Raw genomic sequence first — 18460 nt, forward strand, 5'->3', positions numbered from 1 at the left:
AAACTTAAGGGGAATAAACCCAGAAAAAGTGTGTGAAGTGGGTGTGTCTTCCTCAGCCACACCCCTTTAGAAACAGCAAATCATGACAAGGGAGAAAGGTCATCCTGTTGCTGACCTTGGCCCTTCAGATGGCCTCCCTGGATTAGTTTCCTCTGTAAAATGGGGAGAGTGGTGGACTGCAAGAGCCATCTGATGGACCAATCTGAGCCCAAAATGAGACCCCAGAGAGACAGCTACCCAGGAAGACATACTCCAGGTCTTCCTGGCCTCTGCTTTCTGGCCTGAAGAGTACCAAGGATGAGAGAGAGGTGTAGAGTTGGAAATTTGAAACAGTCCCTCCCCACTTAAAAGTCACCTCTGCCCCTCCCAGGCAAAACACTACCTCTCCCCATCTACTGAGTGCTCCACGCCCCTTCTCTTTTGCTGACAGGAGACTGTGCCAGAGCTGGGATGGGGGTGAGGAATAAGGAGAAGCTATAATCTGCAAATCAGTGGACAAACAAGATTTGGGAGCTGGGGGTGTGTGTGAGATGCCCAAGGACAAGGAAGGTCTGTATAAGCAGACACCTGACAGATTTGAGGCTAATAGAAAACAGAAAGACATATGGGGTGGGAGCAGCAGTTCAAAGTCTTATACCTTGAATCCTAGGTTTCATAGGTAGGGATAGAGAGCACTTGGTCTCCCATGTTGTCACTGAGGAGCTTGGCCAAGGTCGGATTGGAAGCAGAAGGCCAAGTAAAATTTGAATCAGAGCTTTCTGGGACCCCATCCTTCCCTGAGATGGCCACCAACTCCCTGTCACTCTTTAGAATGGCCTGGGACCCTTCGATGAGGTCTCTCCTCTTCCCCATCTTGTTGATGACAGAGGCCACTACAGCTAGAGGATTATATAACTGGAGGCTATGCTGAGCTGTGGGGAGGGGCTGGAACTTGGGACTGGGAGAATGAACCAGCATACGCTGGGAGAAAGATGCCTGGCAGAGCTAGGCCAAGACCTGGGTTAGAGCAGCCCTTCCACTCAACATTTGACCTTGGCCCCTAGAAGCCAGGCCAAGTAGGCCCAACTTTAAGGCAGTTGCAGAATGTTGGGCCCCCTCTACCTGCTACCGTGGACTCCACTTTGGTCAGTGTACCCACATCTCAGGGCATGTGAGGGTCGCTAGGGTGCATCCATCCTCCTCACCTGCTCTTTTCACCCACTGGCCATTCCTAGTCTATGAGGTGGCCTTCACTCAGTGGAGACAGATAGATCACCTAAGCACTTGAGGGCCTATCAGTATAAAACCTGAAAAGAGGGAAACTCTCACGTTAGTGCCCACTGAAGGGCAGATGCAGGAAAAAAAAAAGCTGGACAGTCAGAGGTGGAAGGTAGGGCACTGGAGGGCAGGTGGGTATTAGTGGGTAGCCCCTCAGGATAGCAGAACGACTGTCTTTTTCTGGTAGCTTCATGGAGAGGCCACAAGCATGGATACCACATGAGGACACTGAGACCCACAGAAGTGAAGGCAGAGCTGGGATTAGAACCAGACTCCTGCTGCCCGCCTGCCTGGCTGGCCTAGCTGCATTGCGCTGCCTCGATGCAGCCCTGCGCAGAGACCAGCCTGCTGCCCACCTCCTCCCCCTTACGTCTTTGCTGTGTCGCTGCTGCCCGCCAGCAGTCACCTTCCTTCACTCCTCCCCCTCACAGCCTGGAAAAGCCTTCTCAGATTGGTGGGTCTGGGTTTAGGATTTTTTTTTCTAGATTTCAGCCCCGAATCTCGTGTGTGATACAGTCTGTGTGTGTAAAACAGAAACTAGAAAGGCTTGTGTGTGAGATTCTGTGTGGGTGTGTGAGAGACTCCTGGTGTGTAAAGATAAAAATATGTCAGTGAATGTGACTCTGGGAGCACATGTGTGTGTTCCTATGTGTTGTGTGTGTGTGTGTGTGTGTGTGTGTGTGTGTGTGTGACTATAAGAGAGATCCTTGTGTCAAAGAAACTAGATGTAAGGTTGTATGTGGGTTGATAAATATAAATGGGGTGTGTGTGTGTGTGTGTGTGTGTGTGTGAGAGAGAGAGAGAGAGAGAGACAGAGACAGAGACAGAGAGACAGAGACAGAGACAGAGACACAGAGAGAGACTGTGCATGCTTTAGAAATGCTGTGTGTGAGACCCCAGGTCAATGTATCTCTGAGATGTGTGTGTGTGTGTGTGTGCGTGTGTGTGCAGGTGTGGACGTGTGTGTGTGTGTGTAAAGCTGTGTATATGTGTAAACTATGTTCTCGACACCACCTATGTACATGCAAGGTGTTCTGTGTGATAGCTATATGTGGCTATGTGTTAAGAGACTATGAGGTCCCAGGTGTGACAATGTGTGTTTCATTTGAGAGGGAGCCTGGCTTTGTGTCACTGTGGCTGTTAGTGCTTGCATGTGAGAGAGACCTGGTGTAGCCTGTGGGGGGGGAGACCTGGAGGAAGATACTGTTCTGTGGGTTCCATGCCTGCTGCCTCCACTTCCTGAAACTCCCAGGGTGTCTGACTGACGGCTTCTCCCTGCGTGTTACACCTCAGAAGACCCATGCCCCAGCCAGTCGAGTTGTGGATATATGGGTCAGCAGCGAGGTCGCATCCCTCGCTGTCAGGATGTTGGCTGTGGGACCAGGAGCTCCTTGGTTGGAGAAGGAAGGCCCATCGGAGCTACACAGGGGTAACAGTGCTGGCTAGGACAGCTAGTTCCTTCCAGGGTGGGGGTTGGACAGTGAGGTGAGCTGGGGCACGCTGAGCCCCACCTGGGATCCAGGGTGGAAGTTGCAGCCTTAGCCGCACATAAGGTGTGAGTGGGGCTGTAACTGTGGAGATGAGGGGCTTCCTGGAGTGAGCTGCCTCTGGGAGTCACACTGGGCAGACTCTAAGGGGCGAGCAGGTGTTGTCAGGGAGACGCAGAGGAAGAGCAGTATGCAAAGTCACAGGCCTGGGAGAGCTGCTGTGCAGAGCCAGCTGGCTGGGAACCTGCCCTCACCTCCTTGAGAGTCAGCCCAGGTCAGAGGCCCTGGGCCTTTGTGATTTACATGTCGATAAGAGCATTATTCATTGTCATATCAAGGCCAAGGATGGTTTCTAGGTCGAAGGCCAGCAAGTGTTGTGTGTGTGTGTGTGTGTGTGTGTGTGTGTGTGTTGACATCAGTCTCCTCAGGTCATGTGACCTGATGAATTCCAATGACCTCAAAGTTGGGAAAGCCCTACCTCTGTGCACTCTACTGTCCATCTCTCCTGACTCTCTGTCCTTCTCTGCCTCTTTGCTCTGTCCCTTAGTCTTTGGGACCTGGTGTAGCCCTAACTCTCTTGGGAGGGAGTCACCTAGTGGTTACAATGGAGAGCCCAGCTAAAGACTTCTCTTTCTTCCTTGGGTCCCACTTCTGAGAGAACTCTGGGAGTCCTGAACGTGGCATGAGGCATAGATGGAACTATCACCAGGGACTTCTTAGGAAGTGCGCTCTTCCCCAGGACAGGGCATACTTTGAGACAAGGTAGCATGTAATGAAAGCCCAATGGCAGTGTGGCTCATCCAGCCACTGGGAGTCTTTACCAGGAGTCCTTGCATTTTTTTTAATCAAACCTTCAAGCCCCCTAGGCCCTTTTGGTAAAGAAAACCACAGACCAAGTATCTGGTAAGTAAGAAGTCTTCAGCCCCATCACTGAGGAAGACTTGCTGGGAGGACTGACCATAGAGGTTCGCAGAGAGAATGTCTGAAATGATCATGGGTAGTCACGGCACACAGGAAACAGGAAGTGCAGGCTTCCCTTGTGGCTTGTCTTATCGTTTTGCTGGTGTTTCTGCTCAGTGGCCTTCTTAACTGTCTCACCTCACAGCTCGCTCTGAACGTCACCCTCCCTCTATCATCATGGCTGCCGTGTGCCTCAAAGCGCCATGCTCTGTCCCCTCAGGCCCACCTCTCCAGCACTTTGTGACTGTCTTTCCAGCTCTACTCCCAGGCCCTTCCAGTCCATTATTTTTTCTATTTGGCAAGCACAAAGGCCTTTTCAACTGAAAAGCTGGTCAGGTCGCCAAAGCCTGCGGGACTTCCCAGGTTCATGCTGGGGCCTCTTGGGCAGCCTGATTCTAGTGTGTGGTTGTCTGGCTTTAGTCAATGCTCGCTTAAATGATCATCTGGCCTGGCTTGGTTGCTTACAGTTGCTAGGTCATGTCCAGTTCCCTCTGGAGGGCTCTTACGTCCAGCTCACTGCCCCTCCTTTATTCTTCACATCAACCGGTAAACTGTTCTGTAGCAGTATCCTTCCTGGCCCCGACGGACGGCACCAAGGTTCAGTCCCAGGGTCCTCCTCTTCAGAGCAACAATCTGGCCAGTGACCGGCTGTTCCTTAGAAGTTTTGCTCAATTTAGTTTTATCCCCACCCTGTTCTAAGCTTCCCCCTGCACTCAATGTAATATGAGCTTTTGTGACGGGGTGGGGATGTGGTGGGGGGGGGGAGGTTGAGGCCCAGAGAGGGCAGATTTCTCAAGGTCACAGGTGAGCAGGTTGTCTGTCATCTCCTAATGCCAAGCTTGGTAGGTCCTTGAAGTCACACCTTGGGGAAGGGTTGAAGTCTGGCGCCCTGGGGGCAACCTCAGTGTCTGGAGGTTTGGCACTGGCTCCCAGAAGCTTTGAAGGTTGCTGGCCTAAGTCTCTCAGGGAGACAAGACACCTCAGGGGTGGGGGAGGGTTCTGGTAGGGGCTCATTCCAGAGCCCACTGCCTGAGCCAGAGACCTCAGGCCTCCCATGACAGCTGAATTTAGTGCCTCTGGCTATTCTGAGCAGTCTCATGACCAGCGTATTCCACTCTGGACCAAAAGGTCAGGGCCTTAAGCCGCACCCTGCTGTCACTCCTGGCCAGCTTGGCCACCACCTCAGTCCCAACTGGTTCTGTGAAGGTAGCTCAGAGGCAAAGGAGAGCCTGAGAGAGTCCAGGGCAGGTGGCTGCCCACCTTTGTCCAGGACTTCCCATGAGCATAGGGCATGGTGTAGATGTCTGTTCTCTGGACGCCTCTGGTTACTACAATTAAAGCAACAGTTCCTCAAGGGCATGGGTTAAAGTACAAGTCGATAGGAAAGCAGGCCCTTTCAGGACCATGACAATAAGTATAGGGTCTCATGCAGTGGGACCTCTAAGTTGGGGCTAGATAGACATTAGGCTCATCTGTGAAGAAAGCATTTGGGGCAGGCAGGGTGAGGGTGGGGGTGGCGGAGTCAGAGAATGGAAAATTACTATCAGGAAACATAAGGCTAAATCTGCTGGAGCAGGATGCACCCTGAAGCCAGGCTAGTGTGACCAGACACTACCAAGCATGGGGTTCAGACTAAGCCCATTTAATTCTTTCCCTCAAGTGGTGTTTTGCTGGAAATGAATGGGTGGGCTGGCACGAGGGGCTTGGGGAAGAATGGTTGCCATGTTCCTCATCCAGGTAGATGGCGCGGGTTCGGTGAGCGGAAGACGCCACTCCACCACATGTGTCTGTGGTGCCCAAACTCACAACCCAGGCTTTCTGCCGCTCTTGGCTCCCAGTTTTAAAGGGACGCAGAGCACACCTCAGCGCACTGCCCATCTCACTACCGCACCCCCAGTCCTCTCTGGACAGAGGGAGAATAAGCATTTATTTGTCCTTTCAGAGCCTCTGCACACCACACACTGCCTTGGTTCAGATTCTCATCCGGTTCTCACAAGGCTCCTCAGGACCACTGTATTATTTTCAAGTCCTTGCAGCAGCCAGGCTACTAGCGCTCTGAGGTGAAGTCACATGCCTAGGGTTCCTTAGCTAAAGAGCAGAGCAGCCAGCATTCAGAGCCTGCCTTGTGTCCGTGTTTCAGAGATGTTAGAGTCTGCCGCCGGCTTAGCTCCAGGCCTGGACTTCTGTCTGGTTCCCAACCACCTGTCCAGGGGACCCTGCTCAGCAAGTCCTGACCTGATTGATCATAGCAGGGGAGCCATGTCCTAGTCGGGTTAGTGGAGCTCTGAAACAAGGAAGTGTCTCCACGGTGCCCAGTCGTCTCTCATCCCCATTCATATTAGCTGGATCCCACAGGAAATGGCAGAGGAACCGGGGAAGATGGAAATTTATCTTGTGTGGGGGTCCAGTGTGCAAAGAACACTGGCTGCTCCTTAGCTCTGAGTTTGAGGCCTGCCGTGTCTCCTACTATCCCCATTGGTCTGGTTCCCTCGGAGCTCCTGGTCTCCAGGGTTTGCCTTCGCCTCTGGGCTTCCGCTCCTCTACTCCCCACACTTGCTGTGCTTTCTGCTCCCTAATGAACAGGCAGTCTACCCTCCTCAGCTCCCAACTCTCAGCCTGCCTGGCTGCCTGGGCCAAACCGCCCCTTATGGACAGAGGGCCCTGGGTACCACGGCACCCAGCTTGCACAGTTTAGACCAGACCTGAGGGGGTAAGCTCTGAAGGCCTGGAGTTAGGGATGTGCAGTCAGGTGTGGACAGATGGACAGATGGCACCTCAAACAACTTCAGGTTGGAGGCATCAGACAACTAGACCAGAACAAGATCCGAAGCTTCCCACTAAAGCTCCTGAGATGTTCTGGGCTGGACCCAACTCCTTGGAGCTACGGTTTCTCTCTACCTGTCGCTCAAGAAGGTTGATCTCGGTGAGCACTAAGAATCTCCTAGTTGTTCTGGGAATTTAAGAATCCTGGACTTGAGCTTCTCAAAGAGGCTGTGGGACAAGTGAGTCCTTCTTTTCTCTCCTTCCAAACCCCATCCCAGCCATCCTCCCTGACATCAGTGAGTTCTCTGGACTGAAGTCACGGCATCAAGTAGCAGGAAGCCCAGGGGAAGGTCTTCAGAGCCTCTCTTTGCTTGGCTTCAGTCCACATCCAACCTATACCCATTCATTCATTCATTCATTCATTCATTCAAAGTTGAGCAGTCGCTGCCAAGCTGGAGAGATCACCAGTCCTGTGGCAGGCTCACACTTGGGGTGCTGCTACTTTGGGGTGTGCTGTTCCAGTTTATTGGGAACTATCTGTAGCCCTCTTGTCTGGGCCTTCTTCTTGGCTGTCAGTCCTCAGGGAGCAGCAAGAAGCCATTCAGAGGGGCCCTGTGGTATCAGACTATAGTGGGGAAAAGAACATTGTGCAGGACAGGGTGAGGGTCTTACCGCTGGCCGTCACGGAGGCTTAGAGATAGATGCTGCAGGACCATCCCTGACCCTTGAGAACAGCCCAGGGCCCGTCAACAAGTTCAGATTCTTAGGCTGTGTCCTAAAAAGATTCCATTCCTAGAACTCTCCATTCCTAGCTGACATAAACGATAACTGTCATGGGGACTAGTTCCAAGCATGGCCCCTTGTCCAAAAGCAACAGGAGTAGGGTTAGGACTTGCTAGAAATGAGGACTCAGGCCCCAGCCCAAATGGCCTAGTCAGAGTCACACTCTAACAGGCTCCCTGGATGACTCCAGCACATTGGAGACTGAGAGGTGCTGAGGTAAACAGCGGTTCATAGCCTAGGAGGGGAAGTGACAGGATCCATGGGCCACTGGATGGAATGTGTCGGTTGGCTGTTCTGCGACGCTGACGTTCCATGTAGCCTGGGGCTGGGACCCCTCCTCAGCCATTCCAACCGCCTCTCTTCAGCTGCTCAGGCATAATGCTTTGGGCTGGGCTGTCCTCTGGGAACTTTTTCCTACATGCCAGCTTCAAACACATCCAGGGTCCAATCACGCGCCATCACCCCCAACCTCTCTAGCTGAAGGTACCGTTTCTTGAATAGAATATTGCTGCATCTGTCTATCCGCCTCGCCTCAGCCCTGGTCAATCTGTCCTGCCCAGGGCCCTTCTCTACAGTGTAACCTAGGATACCGTGACCCCGTCAGCCCATCATTCTACCTCACTCTGGATTTGGTCTCCCTCAGAGGAGACCTTGCGGTGTGTGTAAGGATGCTCCCGCACGCCAGCCTCTCCTTTCTCCCTCGCCCAGCTTCTGCTCTCTCTTCTTGTTGCTTTCTCCTTCCTCTTGCTTCCCTCCGGCTCTCCTCCATGTTGGCATCCAGGTTCCTGTTGGGCATTTGACATTCTGTGTGTTTTCCCCACTCACCTTGCTTGTTTGTTCTCCCAGTGTGTGGGTTCCATGACGTCAGCAGTCTGAGCCCCTTTTGACCAATTGTGGCATAAAACCTAGAGCAGTCCCTGGAACAAGATGGGTGCTAAACAGATTATCTGTTGAAGGTCAAGTGATTGGTGTGGGGGCAGGGGCATGCCTGAGATCTCGAGGCAGGAGGGGCTCCAGTGTGAGGCCGGCTGAGGCTTCCTCTGAAAACAAACAAAATTACAATTGTGGGACCTGAGTTCAAGGTCAGACAGGGGTTGCGTGCCTTTGAGTCCACCCCTCGCTGAACCACTTCCTTCTCTGCCTACCTGGGAATCACTTCCTCTCCCCTACTGGAGCCATGATGAACAAGGTGGGGTGACAGACTATGGTGATGTCTAGGTCAGGGTATGGCTACTTTGCTACTGCAGACACTCCAGGCCTACAGACGGAAGGGTTCACATCATGGCCTTCTCCACACTTCTGCCCCTCACTCCCAACCAGAGCTCCGAGATGAGCACACACAAGCTCCACGTCCTGCACGGTACAGGCTAGGTGGACTTCGCCTGTGACTCTTTGTCTTGAGGGTCAGCCATGTCTTCTACCTTTCCCTCCATAACCTCCTCATCCCCTTCGGTCCTCCTTCCTCCCATGTGTTTGTGGGAAGTTCTAGGTATTAGTCACCGGGTTTCAAAACAGACTCCTCCTGAAGGCCTAGAAAGGATTTTTTTTTAAATCCCAAATTCCTCTACTTGGAGCCTCAGTTATGCAGTCCAGTTAAAGAAAACACGGAACAGCATCAGTTCCCGGCTGTTTGCAATGTGACTGAGTCCAATCTCTCCTGGGCGCAGGCCTCTTGAATGGGGAGACCTGAGTTCAAATCTCAGCCCCACTACTCACCAGCTGTGTGACCTTGACAAATTCCCTAACCTGTCTGTGTCTCAAGAGAATGCTATTAATAGCTCCTGACTCATAGGGAAGTCGGAAGGATTAAATGTGTTAAGCACTCGGCCCAGGACCCGGAACGTAATCAGTGTTTAATTACTGTGGCTCTCCTAATCTTCTCATCAGCTTGTGGCCCTAGAAGAACCAAACCTTTACCTGGGTCTCACCCACTTTCTTCTTTGAGTCCCAAATCCCCTAAAAAAAATCTCTTTGAGGGATCACCTAACCTACCCTGGCCCCTAGAGGCCCATTTTCCAGACTTGGTCTCCCAGGATCTGGTTTTCATGATGTCACTGTGGGAGACAGGCCTGGATTCTCCCGTGAGACCCTTGTGTATTGCGGGCAGGTCACATTCCCCTTGAGCCTCAGTCTCCCTGTCTGTTGCAATGGGCTGCTTACCCTTCTCTTCCACCCGCTGGACGAGAGGGAGGGAGGGCAGGCTGGTGGCTGACATCAGGTTCTGGACAGGAGCTGAATTCCATGATCTTAGCCGCTGACAGGTGTGCTAATGTGGGGACCTAGTGGTGGAGGAGGCCATGCCCCTTAGCTCCAAACATTATAGCTTCCCCATCAAGGAATGATCAGAGTTGGGGAGAGGCAGTGGCAGAGGTCTCTTGGACCTCAGAGCTACAGGATCCTGGGACCAGGGATGAAGGCTACTATTGGTGCCAGTGGGCAGTGTCCACTCTCAGGCTGGGCTACCCTGCCATGCTGACGCCAGGCTGAGTGGGGACGGGCTAATATTAGCAGGGGCAGCCCCAGACAGCTGAGCTCAGGGGGCCTCAGGAGGCAGCCTTACTGTGTCCAGGCTAAGGCCACTGCAGCCAGTGTCATGGCCGACAAGGGAAACTGTCCCAGACTCTGCAGGGCCTCAAATGCCCCTTTCACTTCTCACCCAATGGCTGCCAGCCCCGTTTCTACCTTGCCCACAACATTCTATACCCTTCCTTCCCTCCACCACGGTCCAGGAAGGGACTCCTGCTTCTCACCTTCACATAGAGAGCCGTCCAGGGCATAGAGTTAATACTCTGTATTTACTCATTCATTCATTTGCCCAGCAGATACTGAGAAGCACCTACTGTGTGGCGTGTACTGCTTGCTGTCCTTGCTAGGAATCATGTTCGGATTTGAGTCAGAAATGAAACTGTCCGAAAAAAAGAACCAAAAAAAAAAAAAAAAGAAAAGAAATGAAACTGTCAGACACTGGTGTCCTCGGAACCTTACATCCAGTGTGAGAAACTGAAAGGAAACAGTGGATGTGCACCGTGTCCCAGGGGATCAGTGCCGCAGGGATGGCGATTTTAGCAGAGGTGGCATTGAAGGAAATGTGGGAGAGAGTCACGTGACAGCTGGGCAGCACAGTGAGTTAGATGTAAACTGTGAGCAGCAGGTGTGGACCGGGGCTCTGGGTACGGCCAGGCACATCGGGGCCAGGGGATGGTGGCAGGTCAGGAAGTGTAGTGCTCCCCACAGACTTCCTACAGGGTGGAAGGGGTGAGGATCCTGCCTTGGTGTCCTCCCCAAGCCTGCCAGCCCAAGAGCTCCCTTGTCTGATCTCCCCCTCCATGACCACAGCAGCCCACACAGGCTGGCTCTTCACTGATGGGAGCTCCTGCTTGGCTCTAGGGCGACTTCTGTCTTCTCTCTGAAGACCAGCCATACCTAGCTGCCATCAGACTGAGATATCGGACTGGCTCCAGAGCTGAGTGTGAAACCAGAGGGAAGTGAGGGGTCCTGGCGGACGAAGCTCACCTGGGAGCTTCCAGCCCCACACATGCTTATGTGGCTTCCTACTGTAGCATATGTGGTGAAGGTGGCTAAGAGAAAGGTTGTGAGCCACAGCAGCCATACTGCCTAGGTCCATCCTGGATTTGCAGATTAGAAGCCGTGTGACCCCTGAAGTACTCAGCTAGTTTGGCCAGCTCATTGCTGGGAGGAAGAAGAAAGAAATGATGAGCTCTTTAGAATTCCGGTGGCCAGGACAGGGTGCAAATTGGACCCTTCTCAGTATTCCTTCAGGAAGGTGTTTAGTGAGGGCATTCTGAAGTCACTAGCCTTGGTGGCTCTTAGAGCACAAACCTAATGTCTGCAAATAAAGTTGGTTATTACTGGAGTGACTTCCGTGGGACCCCAGGCCTGCTGCATGGGGTGGTTCCCTGAGGACTTTCCCTGCCCTCTCAGATGGTAGAGGAGCCCCCTCTTGAGTCTCGTTGCCAGGTCAGGGTTGGAAACGCACTTCAGACCACAGCTGCACACCAGGGCCAATGTCTCACTCATTAAAGATGAATTAGTATGTTCAACCTCAGAGACTCTCTGAGCTGCTGTGAGGAACATGGCTGCCTGCTGGGCTACGGCGAGCCAGCCGGAGCCCTGGAGTGAGGGCCACAGCTGGGCTCCCGTCACCTGCGTCACCTGCGGAAGGTGAGCCCTGTGCGGGGTGCTGCCTCACAGAGTCACAGATGCTCCTGACTTGGCTCCTAAGAATCCTGTACACTTGGTGCCCAGTCAGTGCATCTCTGGCCTTTGTTTCCTCAGCTGAAAGGCACACATGGTGGGGTTGGAGAACCCGTGTAATCACCAGCAGGAAGAGGATTTTAGGGAGAGAATACGGCTCCTACTAAGGCCATGTGTGTGTTTGTGGGGGGCGGGGGGAGACCACCATGTCAGGGGCAAAGAAGTGATGTCAGGAGGAGACAGGCAAGAGGAAAGGCCTTCGGCCATGGCCAGGACTGGATTGTGGTATTTCCTCTGTCATGGTATGGAATTGAGCAGATGACATCTGACTGTATAGGAGTTTCCATCCTATGGTGAGGTGAGCATCTGAGGAGAAGAGCCCCTGGCCTGCCTGGCTCCTGGAAGCTGGGCTAGCACCTACTAAGGGCGGGATCTGGCAGCACCCACTGGGCCTACGCTTAGATTCTTCAGTTTACAGTGAGCCCTGGCCGAGCCAAGAAATGCAGAATGCACAAGCCTGGTGGCCTCACAGCCTCAGGGCCGTGAACCACCGTCACCAATGATATATTTAGTGGCACAAAGGTCAGAAATGCCAGGCCCTGGCTTCCCTTCTGGGCAGCAAGAGTTGTGTCTCCTGAGGCCTGGCTGTCACCAGGCAGATGTATTTTCCCTCCTCCCCCCCCCTGCCCCCTCTCTCTCAATCTGAGGATTTGAGTGCAAGCCCCGGGAGTTAGGAAGCATGGTGGCTTCCTGTGCCCTCAGGCCTTTTCTAAAGCCTGGGGGCTACCCCTGAAATCTTGTGCATTGGCTCTGGCAGCCCATCCACCCTTCCAGGCTCCTCCTCAGCCTCCTCTCGCTCCCAGCTGCCCTGTCTGCTCTGTGATGAGAGTGCTTGCTTCATTTGTAAAATGGATGTAGCCTTGGTGACAAGTTTTGGCTTCCCCTCCCTCGTGGAACACTTCCCAGGCCTCACTCCTGGAACAGCCTGAGCTGTCCTTGGTGCTCCCAGAGAGCACTTCCTTACTCTAGCCTTCTAAATACTCTACTAGGGTATATGTTTCTTGGACTCAACAGAAACCCACAAAGGTACAAAGTACACCTAAGACCATGGAGTGCCTGAATAGACCAGGAAATCAATAGATGGTTTTTTTGTTCACATGGTGTGTTTCCAAATAGTCTTGCGAGGTAGAGGGATTTGACATTATTCCCATTTTATTGATGAAGCGGGGGAGGAGTCCAGAGAGATTAACTTATTTGTCTAAGGTCACCTAGTTGGTAATTAGAAGACGAGACTCAGTTCTTATTTTGAAAGTCATGGAAATCTGCAGCTGGGCCCGTCTGAGTTCTTTCTTGCTGTGGGGTATGATGGTTCTGTGGTCAAGAATGACATGTCAGATGGACAGGTGAGTGACAGATGAAAGAAATAATGAACGGAGAGATGAATGTGTGAGTGTGTGTCGATGAATGGAGGGAAGGAGGGGCATACCAATAGACGGATGCACAGCTGGGTGGGAACTAGATGGATGGACAAGTGGGTGGATTAGCGGGAAGATGTATGTGTGTCTGGTTGGGTGGGTAGATGGGTAGATGGATGAACAGAGGAATAGGTGTATGGAGGCATGAGGAATGGATGGACGGGTGACTGAGTATATGGGAGGGTGTTGTGAGTGTGCATGTGGGGGAGGGGTGGTGTGTGTACGTGGGTCTGTCCATCCGGCTTCCTGCTGGCAGAACGGATATATTTCTGTGCCTGGCCTTCGAGGCTAATGAGGAAGGGCTGCCTCCCATCACATGAACACATCCTGGAGAATGGGGCTCAAAAGCTGAGAACTTCAAGGGAGAGCATTGAAGCACACAGATGCAGGAAGTGAGACCGCCAGAGGCAGGGGTGGGCTCTTAGGTGGACCGAGTGGGTTAAGAGCTCAGGTTGGAGGCTGATCGCAAAGACTTGGCCCATCCTCAGAAGCAAGAGGTCTTCACTGAGAAAGGAAAACAGAATCAACCTGGGAAGGTGTGAGAAGCAGAGCACAAAGGACACACCTGGGATTGGTCAGGCCCACCTCCCTACAGCCACTGGGAGGCAAATAGAGAATGCCATCTAGCCACGGTGATTTCATTCTTTTGGGGGCCGGTGCCATTTCTCCTTTCTCCTAGTCACCAGCCTGGGTGAGCAGTGGAGGCCATGTGAGCTTCCCTAGCAGGGGACATGGAACCAAGAATGAGGTCTTCTTGAGGACCGGAGCTTAGACTAAGTTCCACCATCTTCCCGCCATCCCTAACATCCCCAGACTCTCTAACAGTGACCCAGGACTTTATTCCAGTCACCTGGCCAGGGCACTAAAGGGACTGTGGGCCTGGACGGCCAATCAGTGAGCTTTGCAGGACCTGCACGGAGGCTTTGGTGCTGCAGTCTGGAGCACAGTTTTCCAGCCGAAAGCTAAGGCTGTTCATTTGCACAAAGCGCAGTAATGTGAGCTCCAGCCACCACCCCATAGCTCTGTTCTAGCATTCCCCAGCACTATGCTGCAAACCCCGCACATACGCATCCACTGGCCCCAGCAGTCTCCCTGGGAAACCAGGTCCCAGTGAGTGCCTGGTGTGCAGCTAACTGCTCATTACAGTCACGGCTGCGGCTAATTATAGCTCCTGCACACACAAGACCCAAGACAACAAGGGAAAACCTTTCCATAAAAGTAAGCCCCACACGCAGACACCCAGACAGCCACACACACACACACAAACACACACACACACACACACACACATGCTCCCACACTCACACACAGTGGAGGCCACGAACACATGGACACACACTTGCACCAACACAGTGTTACCTCATCAACGCATTCATTCAGTAAAATATCCCTTGGGTGATGGGTGTATGGTCAATAGCAGATGTTTTGGCGCCAGAAAAACAAACCAACCAACCAAACAAACAAACAAACCAGTTTCCACTCCTAACTGTGTCATCGCTACCAGGTTATGTGATCATGGGGGACTTGGTGTCTTTGAAACTCAGTTTCCTTTGTAAAACCGAGAAGGTAACCATGGCCGCCAGGGAAATGCCTCCGTGGATAAGAGCACTTGCAGTGCAAGGAGAACCAGAGTCTGAATCCCTAGGACCGGCATAGAAGTTGGGTGAGGTCACACAAGCGGCTGGTACCCAGCTCTGGGGACGGTAGAGATGGAAGGATTTCTGATGCTTCTGGCTGCCAGGGTAGCTTCAAACTCGGTGAGAGACCTTATCTCCAGGGAACAAGGAGAGCAAAAGAGGCAGCAAGACACCGAATGTCCTTCTGTGACCTCCATGGCACATACAGCAGGCGCGTGGGGGTGGGGACAGCACACCTTCGAGTGAACCTTAGACTCAGTGTAGGGCTGAATGAGTTGCAGCACGAGGTGTGTGAGGTGGGCGTGGCTCAGAATGTGTCACCACCAGTACTGACCTACTGTGTGTCTGACCGTGTGTTGGAAGCATTGTCTAAAGATGTTATTTCCAAAGGGGGTTATGTCATGTGACATCCGGTGCACTGTAGGTGCTCAGTCAATTAATGACTGAATGTTTGAAGACTAAATCGGGGGCGGGGGGGCAGATGTCCTCTGAGCTTTCTTCTCCCAGGAGGTACCCACCCACATTTGTCCACCCCAGGCCAAAACAGTCAGCAGTCTGTGGCAGAGCCCAGGCAGCTTCCAGCTTGCCAGTCTGTCAGAGTGGGTAGCGCTTGTTCAAGCAGCAGCCGCTGAACTTCAAACAGCCGGATGCTAGACCCCAAACCCAGAGCCCACTCTGGTAAACTCCTGGTCAACTCCTGGTCCTAGTTCAGGTAGACACCGGTGTCCCAAGGCTCTGACAGACCCTGGTGCAGATGTAGGGTAGGCTGGAGCCTCTGGTTTGGCACAGGGTGTGTTTGCATTTGCTGAGGAAGGAACTTGGGTCCAGTCTGGGTACAAAACAAGCTTCAGGATTTGGAGACGCTGTCACTGGCTGTCACTGTTCCCAACCTTTGAATAAACCGACCGTTAAACTACCCAGGCCATCTCGTCCCTTCACACCTCCCCAAAAGGAAAGTGACATTTCCTCATGCTTTTTAAAGCCCAGACTGGCTGGGCCAGGCCTGGGTGTGGGGTGGGGAGGGAGTGGGTGGCACTGGGAGTCACACAGCCCATGTCTCTCCTCACCTTGAGTGATCTCAGGATGCTGGGAATAGACATGGTCTCATCACTTCCCTGTGAGACCCAGATTCCAGTGTCAATGCCCAGATTCCAATGTCCCCGATCTTGCACCTGTACCCAGGCTTTGAATTCCCTCCTATGTTGCTCTTCTGTCCCATAGATGGGCCAGATGCCATTGAACAACATAAACACCTTCAACTGACCGGCATCCTAGCTGGAAAGGTACCATGGTCACCTGTGTCCACCATGGGTATTATGTGCCATGCTTGCATTGACACTGAGGTCTTTGTATGGCAGCTGTCCCCATTGTCAAGGAGATGAAAGGGGTTGTGCCCACTGTCACTGTATACAGGTATGCCGTCAGGGAGCACTCCAGCTGCCAGTACAGACCCGGGTCTGCTCTTAGCACCTGAGCCTACCGACTACCCAACATGTGGGGGTCGAGTGTGCATGTGAACCCATGATTGTGTTTGTGTGGCAAATGCAGACAGGAACAATGGCTCACTTCCTCTGAAGGCTACAGGGAGAAGCTGTGCCCAACATGCAGACGGAGGACTGAGGCCCATGAATCAGGAGGCGTGTGTACCCATGACCACCCCTGCACACATGGGAAAATGGTGCTCTATGGTTTGAGGAAGGGTCCCTCTTTCTCCCACTAATTAGAAGGCTTGCTTGGACCCCGAGGCAGAGCCAGGCAAGGTTTATGGAAGTGCTACATCTGCGACCTTGCATCCTTATGGAAACAGAAAGCATGTGAGTCACGAGCGCCCATCGGACTGGACTCCGAATGTGGGTGAATGTTATTGTATGTAAATCGCATCTGTGAAGCTTGGGTGTTGGTGTAAGGTGATTCGCCAGTAGCCTGGGAGAAAATAAGAAAGAATGAGGAAGGTCAAGGCTGGGTCAGTTTTTAGCCTCATCGGATGGTGAGGGAACGGACCACAGAGGTGCTGAGAAAAGAGTGTTCTAGGCAGAGGGCACGGCTGGTGTAAGACCCAGAGGCAGACCTGTATCCAACGTGTTTGAGGGACATGCCTGAGGATGCAGATGTAGGCAGGAAGGGCAACGTGCACCTTAGTAGGAAGGAAGGCTGGAAGGGGACAACGGCGCAGATCAAGCAAGGCATCTCCTACAGGAGGAATGGGAGCCCTTGCTGCTCCTCCACAGAGAGCTGAGTTTGTGCTGCAGCTACGTGGGAAACAGGAGACGAGTCCAGAGACCGTGGCCACGGGCCATGGGAAAGATAATGGCGTGTGGGGGGTGGCACAGGTGGCAGCATTGGGGAGGGGAGGGCTCAGAGTGGGGACTCGGTTTAAGCGGAACCACCAGGACTTCCTTACAGATTAAATGTGAAGTGTGGCAGAGTTGTTGAAGATGACTGCAAGGTTTTTGGCAAGAACGTCCTGGGAGGATGGAGTTGGAGAAGCCTGCGGGGGTGGCGGGTGCTCGGGAGTTTAGCTGCCAGGTTAAGCGTGACTGAGTTACGAGAACACCACTTGGGGATGCCAGGGAGGTGGGTGCAGGAGACCTGCATTCAGGGGAAGAGCTGGGCTGGAGGGAAACCTTCAGGAGCGTGCTGTGTGATGTTCTCCTGACGGGAAACGGAATTGGAGTCATAACTGAATCAGCCTATGTGTGCAGCAGAGGGTGATGGGGAGATGGAGATGGAGAGGAGCCAGAGGGGCCAGGGCATCCTTCAAGTGTGAGGTGGGGTGCAGGGTGCGGAGAAGGAGAGGGAAGGCCATCAGGAGGCCATGTGATCCAACGAACTGTACCAGAAGGGACTGAGTGGTCAGGAGCAGCTGGTGGTGCTGGAACCCCAGGGGAACCCCAGGGAAAACTGGCTCCATTTTCCGCTCATCCTGTGGCCTCTGTGCACACCGGTGCTTCCTCTTGGAAGCCACTCTAGCCCCAGGGCTTGATAAAGGCCCATTGGATATCCTGGCACTCCCCTCTGGGCCCTTGTCACCATATGTAGGTACATTTTTCTCTGCATAGCTGCTTAATAAATGTCAGCTCACCTGCCATCTGTGTTTGCTTCCCCTGTTCCCCTGCACAGGCTGTGAGCACTCAACAGTAGCCCCTCGTAGGCGACATCCACTGCCCTCTCTATGCCTGCTGTCCTACAATCGCCTCTTAGTCTACCCCCATACACACACAGACACACAGACATACACACAGACATACACACACACAGACACACACACAGACACAGACACACACACACACACACACACACACACACACGGATCCCATATGACATAAAGTGGATACTGGAGCAAGAGTCCCTAGTGGGTTCCTGATAAACTCCTTTCCTACCTCTTCCATGGAGCTCAGGACCTCAGTTTTCTCCTATGCAGAATGGGAACAATTGAAACTACACTAGTTTGTTTGGTGTGTGTGTGTGTGTGTGTGTGTGTGTGTGTTGTTCACAAGAGATTCAAAGTAGGAAAGCGTGTAGTCAATGGTAGAAGGTTGTGTCCACTGCCACTGTTATGGAAAGACTAATGTCTTCCTTCCCTCAAGGGCCACTTGGAATAAACATGAAGACGGGGTACAAAGAGTAAGCGGAGAGGCACAGAGGGTTTTTTGAGAAAGCTGTTTTGAAGCCCTGCCTACAAGGGATACGCAGAATCTAAATTTTCTTTTTCTGCAGAATGGGGGTTAAAAGTTTCCTAGAGAGAAGTGAGTAGTCCTGTGCTCTGGCGAGCATGAAGGATGATGACATTCGATAGAGCTGTGTACCACTGTGATTGCAGTGGCTGTGGGGATGGGGGCGGTGGGTGCCAGCCCTGGCCTCCTATTGTGGGTACTTAACCTCA

The 18460-nt window shown here is 52.8% G+C and overlaps 1 protein-coding gene across 1 annotated transcript in view; it reads left to right on the forward strand.

Annotated features, from left to right (window-relative positions):
• Positions 1-18460, forward strand: part of Kcnc1 (potassium voltage-gated channel subfamily C member 1) — a 41788-nt gene that overhangs the window by 2436 nt on the left and 20892 nt on the right.

The sequence above is a fragment of the Rattus norvegicus genome, chromosome 1 (genome assembly GCF_036323735.1).
Source record: "Rattus norvegicus strain BN/NHsdMcwi chromosome 1, GRCr8, whole genome shotgun sequence".
Taxonomy (NCBI): Eukaryota; Metazoa; Chordata; class Mammalia; order Rodentia; family Muridae; genus Rattus; species Rattus norvegicus.